At 41.8% G+C, this 10,000-nt stretch overlaps 1 protein-coding gene across 2 annotated transcripts in view; it reads right to left on the bottom strand.

Moving 5' to 3' along the window:
• Positions 1-10,000, bottom strand: part of cdh23 (cadherin-related 23) — a 422,443-nt gene that overhangs the window by 254,130 nt on the left and 158,313 nt on the right. The gene's annotated exons all lie outside the window — the stretch shown is intronic.

The raw sequence follows: 10,000 nt of genomic DNA, 5'->3' as shown, positions 1-10,000 counted from the left end.
AAGCCCAGATACAACTTGGCTCCTGTTCATTCAGACACTGTCCACACTGAGAATTAGCTGTTCACCACAGAACACGCTCTTTCCTTTCACAGCAACACAACGTAAAGCCCTGCTCTGTTTATATTTCAGTTTCAGAACATAATACTGAAACTAACCCTTAGAAGTAGCTGTAGCATCAAGACGTTCCTGTAAACAAAGCAATACCTCATTGTCCTATATGAAGCTGCTATGAATAAAGAGTATGTGTGTGTGTGTGTGTGTGTTGACTCTGACCTCTTAGAGTCAATGAGAGCCTAGCTTCTGAATTCTCTATTTTCTTTTCTAACACATAAACAGCACAAACACCTACTCACAATAAACACACACACACACACACACACACACACACACACACACACACACACGTCAAGAACCGCTGACATCTCTGACAGTGCTTTACAAAGCCGTGATCTCCTGACGATAGAGCAAACCTCAGACTGTCACAAGGAAACCCAGGGTGAGACACACACTATTTTTATACCACAGATATACAGTGATATGAGAGCTATAATGTAATATCAGAGTGTGTGTATGTGCAAGTAATTTATTAACTCATAAAATAAACAAGAGCTGGACATGGAGTACAGAAACAAAAACATATTTTACAAAACTAGAGGGAAACAACCAAAAAACAACAGTAAACAGATGTGGGAGAAACAAACTCTCTCTCTCTCTCTCTCTCTCTCTCTCTCTCTCTCTCACACACACACACACACACACACACACAAACGGGATCACAGACAGGGAACACCTGGGAAATATAATGAGGAGGTGGAACCCCACAGGAGGCATAGGTAGGAACACTAATGACAAGGAGTGGGGCTAGGCCAGAGACAAGGGCAAAACAAAACATATCCATGGACTAAAAGAGCACATGAAAAACAAGGAGACTCAGAAAAGACACTAATACAGACCAGGACCAACACTAACCAGGTCACAATTACAATGAAATATCAGAACTACACTGTAATATCAGAGTTACACTGTACTACCAGAACTACACTGTAATATCAGAGTTACACTGTAATATCAGAGCTACACTGTAATACCAGAACTGCGCTGTAATATCAGAGTTACACTGTAATTTAGAGTTACACTGTAATTTCATAGTTACACTGTAATATCAGAACTACACTGTAATACCAGAACTGCACTGTAATATCAGAGTTACACTGTAATACCAGAATTGCACTGTAATATCAGAGTTTCACTGTAATATCAGAACTACACTGTAATATCAGAGTTACACTGTAATACCAGAACTTCACTGTAATATCAGAGTTGCACTGTAATACCAGAACTGCACTGTAATATCAGAGTTACACTGTAATACCAGAACTTCACTGTAATATCAGAGTTACACTGTAATACCAGAAATGCACTGTAATATCAGAACTACACTGTAATATCAGAGTTACACTGTAATATTAGAGTTACGCTGTAATATCAGAACTACGCTGAAATATCAGAGTTTCACTGTAATATCAGAGCTACACTGTAATATCAGAGCTACACTGTAATACCAGAACCACACTGTAATATCAGAGTTACCCTGTAAAGTCAGAACTACACTGTAATATCAGAGTTACACTATAATATTAGAGTTACACTGTAATATCAGAACTACACTGTAATATCAGAGTTACACTGTAATATTAGAGTTACACTGTAATATCAGAACTGCACTGTAATATCAGAGCTACACTGTAATATCAGAACCACACTGTAATATCAGAGTTACCCTGTAATACCAGAACTGCACTGTAATATCAGAGTTACACTTTAATGTCAGAGTTACACTGTAATATCAGAATTGCGCTGAAATATCAGACTTACACTGTAATATCAGTTACACTGTAATACCAGAACTGCACTGTAGTATCAGAGTTTCACTGTAATATCAGAGTTTCACTGTAATATCAGAGCTACACTGTAATATCAGAGCTACACTGTAATACCAGAACCACACTGTAATATCAGAGTTACCCTGTAAAGTCAGAACTACACTGTAATATCAGAGTTACACTATAATATTAGAGTTACACTGTAATATCAGAACTACACTGTAATATCAGAGTTACACTGTAATACCAGAGTTACACTTTAATGTCAGAGTTACACTGTAATATCAGAGTTACACTGTAATATCAGAACTGCGCTGAAATATCAGACTTACACTGTAATATCAGAACTACGCTGAAATATCAGACTTGCACTGTAATATCAGATATACACTGTAATGTCAGAACTACGCTGAAATATCAGACTTACACTGTAATATCAAAGCTACACTGTAATACCAGAGATACACTGTAATACCAGAAATACACTGTAATATCAGAGTTACACTGTAATATAAGAACTACACTGTAATATCAGACTTACACTGTATTATCAGAGTTACACTGTAATATCAGAACTACACTGTAATATCAGAGTTACACTGTGATATCAGAACTACACTGTATTATCAGAGTTACACTGTAATATCAGAGCTACAATGTAATACCAGAACCACACTTTAATATCAGAGTTACCCTGTAAAGTCAGAACTATACTGTAATATCAGAGTTACACTGTAATATCAGAGTTACCCTGTAAAGTCAGAACTACACTGTGATATCAGAGTTACACTGTAATATCAGAACTACACTGTAATATCAGAGTTACACTATAATATTAGAGTTACACTGTAATATCAGACTTACACTGTAATATCAGCGTTACACTGTAATATCAGAGTTACACTGTAATACCAGAAATACACTGTAATATCAGAGTTACACTGTAATACCAGAACTGCACTGTAGTATCAGGGTTACACTGCAATTTCAGAGTTACAATGTAATATCAGAACTACACTGTAATATCAGAGCTATACTATGGGATAGGAGCCAGGGACAAGATTATCTGCCAGGGAGGAGACTGGCCTCAAGAATAAGTGAACTCTGATTGGAGATAGACTTGAGAAGTGAAAGAGAATAGGATGGAGAGAACTCTCTACAGCCTCTGAGGTCAGCTGTTGGGCACCTTAACAGGACTCAGTAATGTAAACGTAACAAAACACGGTAATGTGTGTCTCTGCCTCAGGCCTCGTGAAGCAGGTTCTTGATTTCTACTGGGAGCCACACTGAGTCTCCCCTGTGTCCAGCACAGCACAAAGATTTAGAAGCTGTAATTCTATCAGCCAATGCAGTCTTGAAAATTAATCTGAACACTTTCCATTCATTCATTCATCTTCTGTAAGTGCTTCATCATGTTAAAGATAAGAGTGGGTCCGGAGACACTCGGATTTATTACATGAACACACTCACACATGTGGGCAACCGTACACGGCCAATCCACCTGTCAAATGTGTTTCTGGACTGATCCTGGAGCTGTGTGGCAGTGAGAGTGTGCCACACTTATCTGAAATGTTAACTCCTTAAATGCTGTGTCACCATAAAACCTTCATATCGATCAAGTTTTAAAAAGAAAGGGAGAGGTGTGGAGAGGAAGGATGAAGGAAATGGAAGAGAATTAGAAGAAGAGCAGGAAGAAGGAACAGAGGAAGTGAAATACTCTGTCAGGCACTGGGCTGAGAAAAGAGAGAGAGAGCCAACTAATGAGAGGAAGAAGAGAAAAGAAGAGGAGAGAGAGAGAGATGAATAAAGAAGAAGCTCTGCTGCACATTTCCTGCTGAGGTTAAGCTTTTTAATGATGAGGAGTGACTGACGCCGTCGCTCCAATTAAATTCAGCAAGAGGACGGCTCGAGTCAGACCCCATCACCTCACTCACACACACACACACACACACACACACACGGCAAGGACCACAAAGATAAAACAACAGCAATAAAGCACTGAAAGAGCTCTCAAAGCAAAACACAAAAACGAGGGGGAAAAAAGTTGGTTGGTGAAAATTTCCCTGCATTTGTTTTAAATCTTTGTATTCTTTGTGAAAATGTATTGTTTGTCCATGTCCATTATTTGGTCTTTGTTAATTGTCCTCACTGGGCAAGATATCAGCCAAACGAAGCAAAAATAAAACACAACATTTGAGCTCAACATGCTTGAAGGAGAGCACTAACTGTGAATACGGACAATGCACATGATTGGTACAGACGTACCCGTCACAGTCCGGCTAAATAACACACGATATGTGGTGAGCCGTACTCAAAGAGTGAGTCTGAAGATGTGAAATAGCAGGGGGCTACAGCAGGGGGCACTACACATTACTTCCTTCATGTCCATAGTGTTCACAGAGCCACTTTCTGGATTTATTTAAGAACACTGTTGATCCGTGTTTGGTTAATTCTGTGGATGCAGGGCCCACGTAAACCGAGGTGTGCTGGATTGTTCAGTGTTGGATCTAAACTCAGCTTGGTTTAATCACGGTGGAAGGTAGCGTTGGGTGGTGTACAGTAACGTATCGTCCAAAGCTAGGGTCTGAATCGTATCTCAAAATTGTGAAATGTCTGATGTGTTGCTTAAGTACGTGGCAAAATCATGTGCGTTCAGTGTGTGATTTGAGCCTCAGTTCGCTGGAACACGGTCTGTGCTGTGGTGTTTAGCTTGTTAGCTCATTTATCTAAGCCTAGCTGTCCATCTACTGTTCCAAACACAGCAGAACCTCGTCCCCAGTAATGAAACAGCTGTGCTTATGAAGACTGAGGGTTCTCAGTTCTCCGAGGAGTGACCTGTGGTGTGGATGTGCAGCAGTGTGTGGCTTTGGGGAACGTGTATGGAGTCACTCGACCGTGAGGTCACTGGAATAAAAGGATCAGTCAGGGCAATCCACACACAGTAAATCAACACCGTGAACACACACAGACATCGGAGTGTATGACCCTGCCTATTACAAAGCTTCATGAATATGTCGAGGCCTGAAAACATGACTGCAGAGTGGGAATGAATGCGTAGAGCCTGTTTACGTTACGGGGGCTTCAATTAAAGACTGAACGTATCTCACAAAGTCACAGAGGTTTCAGGAAGACCCCAGAACGGTGTCTTAAAATCTGTTCTTGTAAAGTTACAGTTTCAACGATATGAGGATTTTGATACGAGGCGATTAAAGAGCAACCCAAGGAGGAGACACCTGAGAGCACAGTGAGAAAAGGCTGCACCTCGACTGTCTACTGGAACCAAGTGTGTCCTTCCTCTAAGAAGTGAGGGATTAGGAAAGATTCAAATACACGATAGTGGCAAAAGGTATTGAGAAGGAAAGATAAAAGAGAAGGAAGGGAAAGAGGATTAGAAAGAAAAGAATGAGAGAGAAGGAGAGATATGGAGAGTGGTCCAGACTAAACTCACAGAAGCTCAAAGCAGGGTCTTGTCTCCACTGGTGTAGTACCAGAAAACCTCAGACTAAAAATCAATCAGATAAACGAGGTCTGTAACTGTGTGTGTGTGTGTGTGTGTGTGTGTGTGTGTGTGTGTGTGTCAGAGAGAGGGGGTGGGGAAAAGAGAGGGATGTTCCTTTTTAATCAGGCCATTTTCACTACCCACTTTTAAAGATGACATTTACTTCATGCGCTTGATGTTAGCCCACGTTTGTCGGTTTCCTGAGCAGTTTTTGATGAGCTAACATCAAAACGATGAGCCCAATCAGAGTCCACCTCCTGGTTAAACAGTAATGACATCACAGTTTATTCTCCCACTTCAGGCGACAGGCTTCAGACCACAGACTTCAGCGTGGATTCTGCTTCTGTGATTTTATCACCATTTTAATCTTAGCTGCTCTACAGCAGAGGTCTTCAGATCCAGATCTTGGATCCAGATTCCAGGCCGGGATTTTAAAACGGTCGGTCTGTATGAAGCTGTAGCTGCATCTGATAATGTACCTGACAGGCCAGGTGTAGCCAGACTGCTCGGCCATTCTAAAATCCCGGCCTGGAACCTGGATCCAAGATCTGGATTTGAAGACCTCTGTTGTGGACGGACAGAGACGTGGACAGGTGATTGTGTTTCCGTCAATCAATGCAACTATAAAAGACCAGCGTTACGCGCCACAGAGCAGAGCTTCCTGTTAAACCAAACTTTACTCAACACACTCCACATAGAAAAATCCATAGCTAACGTTTTCAGCAATTTATCTTCAAAATAAAAGTCTCACCATGCCTTCCTTAGTGGCTGAATTTCAATGTATCTACAAACTGGGAGAAGGTACTTGTTATGGTGTGAAATGCTATCTATGGAGGTAGAGAGAGAGAGAGAGGGGGGGGGGGGGGTCTGGGTTTTGGGACAGACCCTTTGTTTTATTCAGAATGAAAGACGTCTTTGGAGATTCAGTTAAATTCCAGGGTCAGTGTTGAGTGAGGGGCTTCAAATCTGCCACTTTGTTGAAATAATAATAATACTGTTCTACCGCCGGTCGCTGTCCGAGTCACTGCTGTTGAGCTGGAGACAGTGGACCATCCCACTGACTCTGGCCTTCTGTCTAAGAGTGAGAGAACAGAGAGGCCTGGGTTTATTGGCTCATAACCTCCAGACCTTACAAGCAATAAAACATTTCACAGCCCACTGTTAACCTCTCAGACCCTAAAGCTAAGCGCTGTGGGCGGGCTCACGGGTCACCTGTCCATGTGCCACCCATAAACACAAAATCATTGTTGGAGGTGCTTTTTCTGTAAACACACTGAAGTGGAAGACAACAGTAAACACTTTCAGCCTTATTCTTCAAAATTAAAGTCCCCCTGTGCTGCCTCTGTGGCAGCGGAAGCACCTGACACTCCCTGGTGTGATTAAACCTCACTATACCCACTCTCTGAGCTACCCTGGTGTGATTAAACCTCACTATCCGCACTCTCTGAGCTACCCTGGTGTGATTAAACCTCACTATACCCACTCTCTGAGCTACCCTGGTGTGATTAAACCTCACTATCCGCACTCTCTGAGCTACCCTGGTGTGATTAAACCTCACTATACCCACTCTCTGAGCTACCCTGGTGTGATTAAACCTCACTATCCGCACTCTCTGAGCTACCCTGGTGTGATTAAACCTCACTATCCGCACTCTCTGAGCTACCCTGGTGTGATTAAACCTCACTATACCCACTCTCTGAGCTACCCTGGTGTGATTAAACCTCACTATACCCACTCTCTGAGCTACCCTGGCGTGATTAAACCTCACTATACCCACTCTCTGAGCTACCCTGGTGTGATTAAACCTCACTATCCGCACTCTCTGAGCTACCCTGGTGTGATTAAACCTCACTATACCCACTCTCTGAGCTACCCTGGCGTGATTAAACCTCACTATACCCACTCTCTGAGCTACCCTGGTGTGATTAAACCTCACTATACACACTCTCTGAGCTACCCTGGTGTGATTAAACCTCACTATCCGCACTCTCTGAGCTACCCTGGTGTGATTAAACCTCACTATCCGCACTCTCTGAGCTACCCTGGTGTGATTAAACCTCACTATCCGCACTCTCTGAGCTACCCTGGTGTGATTAAACCTCACTATAACCACTCTCTGTGCATTAAATCTTGCTCTGTGTGCAAATGCATAATATATCAGTGTTCACTCATGCATTCCAAAATAATAAATCAATAAATTAACGTATTATTAATATTAATTATTATATTTCTTGTTTCTTTGGTATCTGCCACTGGGCACAGGCCAAAATGGGGTAGAAGTATATGTGTCTATATAGATGTAAACGTACACAGAGCACACAATTTCCCTCCACACCATGTGACTGTATTCCTGTATACAATCTAAATTCACATTCTGAAGAACCCAGTCGTCCAGGCAAGAAGCACAAGCACCAGAGAATGAACCATAAATATTAAAACAGATCTGAACATGAGGAGATGGCAGCAGCTCGGGCTGCACTGTAAAACAGAGCTGTTAAAAAAAAGAGAAAGGGAGAGGGGGTAGATCTAATAGCCATTAAAACCTGCAAATACAGCGGGGACTCCCTGCCCTCTTTCAACTGGAGGCCAACTGCATAATGAGAGTGTGATGATTGCCTTAAGCAGAGAGAGAGAGAGAGCTGTAAAGCCTTTATCCTCAAATTAAAAGCTCAACTTAAAAGTCATGACTGTTGCTGGATGTTAACAGAACACTGTGATATTTGATATTAATTATTTCTCACTCAGCGCTCATTAAAACAAACACTGAAATATGAGGCGCTGGAATTAAAGACTCACTGTGTGAACAGAAGTAAGACGTTTTATTTTACTCTAAATCTAATAAAACGCTGCTGTGTGCACTGCACTGCGTAAAGTCTGGCTTTCATCAAAACATGAATAAAGAGCATTTGTTTTGTTCAGAAACCAGAAGTCAGTCCCCCTCCATCACTCAAAGCCCTGAAAACCCATCTCTCTTCAGAGTTAGACATAATTCCACACATTCAGCTTCATCCAGTACATAACGATCTATGAATATGCAGCTAGTCCCCACCTCTATCTCCTCACACACCTTTACTACTTGCCTTTGGCTTGAAGTTGATAAACAACACCACAACACACTAAAAAACACTTAACCCAGGATTTACAACAGAGGGGGTCTTCAAAGTTTGACTCTGTCTGAAAAAAGAAAACAACAACAAATGGGAACCCACTGTGACCCTGAACTGGACAGTGAATGAATGAATGAATGAATGAATGCAAATCAAATTTATATTAATCCTGTACTTCTGTAATTATTGGAAAACACACGCACACATCAACACAAGCACTGCCCTAAAGAAGTGCACTGAGTCACTGCGTCTCTACAGGTGAACATGACTGGTACGCAGAAAAACAACGGGTGGTAACTCAGTGTCTATGAGCTCTATCAGTGTCTATCAGACCGCACATCCTGGGGATTTAGACATCATCGCAGGGGGTGAAGGAGACCCACTGACCCACTGCCTTGTGCTCTGGCTCATTTACAGCATTGGATGCTGCCCAATGCAGTCCTTCACCACATAATCACCTCCACTTTTCAAATCGCCAACGAAGGACCACTTTCACTGAACAATTAAATGTTATCTCAGGGCTTAGGAGCAGAAATGGGTTTAATGAGAGTGTTGGATCATTGCCATGGGACCACAGGCTTTTCCTCTTCGCTGGTAATAAGGTATAGTGTGTTTCATCATCGGAAACAGTGTGAAGTGTAAAGGCGTATGAGAGTATGATTTTTTGCACAAAAACAAACAAACAATAAACAAATGTGATTTTTGATGCAGTGTAACTTTCACTCTTTCACTGTCTGACTGTTTATTTAGTTTTATATTTTTGTCTCAACGCTCTAATATCACTGTAAATGCTGAAAGAGCGAGAAGAAATGGATTAAATGAGTTATGGACTTCTCATTTTACTTTAAACACTGCGACTAAACGACACACTGAATCCCCCCCAGTCTCCAGAACAACACTGGAGTTCAGGGGTGTTTCTGAAAGTCTCTGAGGGAGTTTGAGGCCCTTTCTGCTTGTTGCTCCTCTCATTAAAAATGATTATCTCTTCTTTAACCTCTGCCTTTTAGTAGTCAGTGTGTTGACTGTTTTTTAAGCTTTTGTGTTACGAGGAGCTGCTACAAACAAGATGAGGTGTCCAGCCACCATCTTCCTACTTATTTGTCTGGTCTGCAACCATGAAAACAGTGCTCTGATTGGTCGCCTGCATTTAACACAGTAAAACACAGAAAAATAAATAAATAACTGCTTCAAATTCAAAATCAGACGCAGCGTCGCAGTCCATCAGTTTCTGACTCAGTGTGAAAAAGGCGGTGATTATATTAAAAACTTGACATGCTTTTTTTGTGTGTGTAACAATTAGACTTGGTGTGAATAGGCCTCAGGAACATAGGGCAGAACCACGGACAGCAGTTAATCAAACAACGTGCTTCAGAACCATGGACAGCTCAGAGATTAATTTACTGCGGTTCAGCACCAAGGACAGAGTACAGCAGTTTGGACAACACCACTCTCTCAGCTCCACTGCCCAGGAGCGCTTTGTAGTTCTACAGTTACACACAAGAATCCGTTGT

The sequence above is a fragment of the Hoplias malabaricus genome, chromosome 8, assembly GCF_029633855.1.
Source record: "Hoplias malabaricus isolate fHopMal1 chromosome 8, fHopMal1.hap1, whole genome shotgun sequence".
Taxonomy (NCBI): Eukaryota; Metazoa; Chordata; class Actinopteri; order Characiformes; family Erythrinidae; genus Hoplias; species Hoplias malabaricus.
This window is presented reverse-complemented; position numbering and strand designations above follow the sequence as displayed.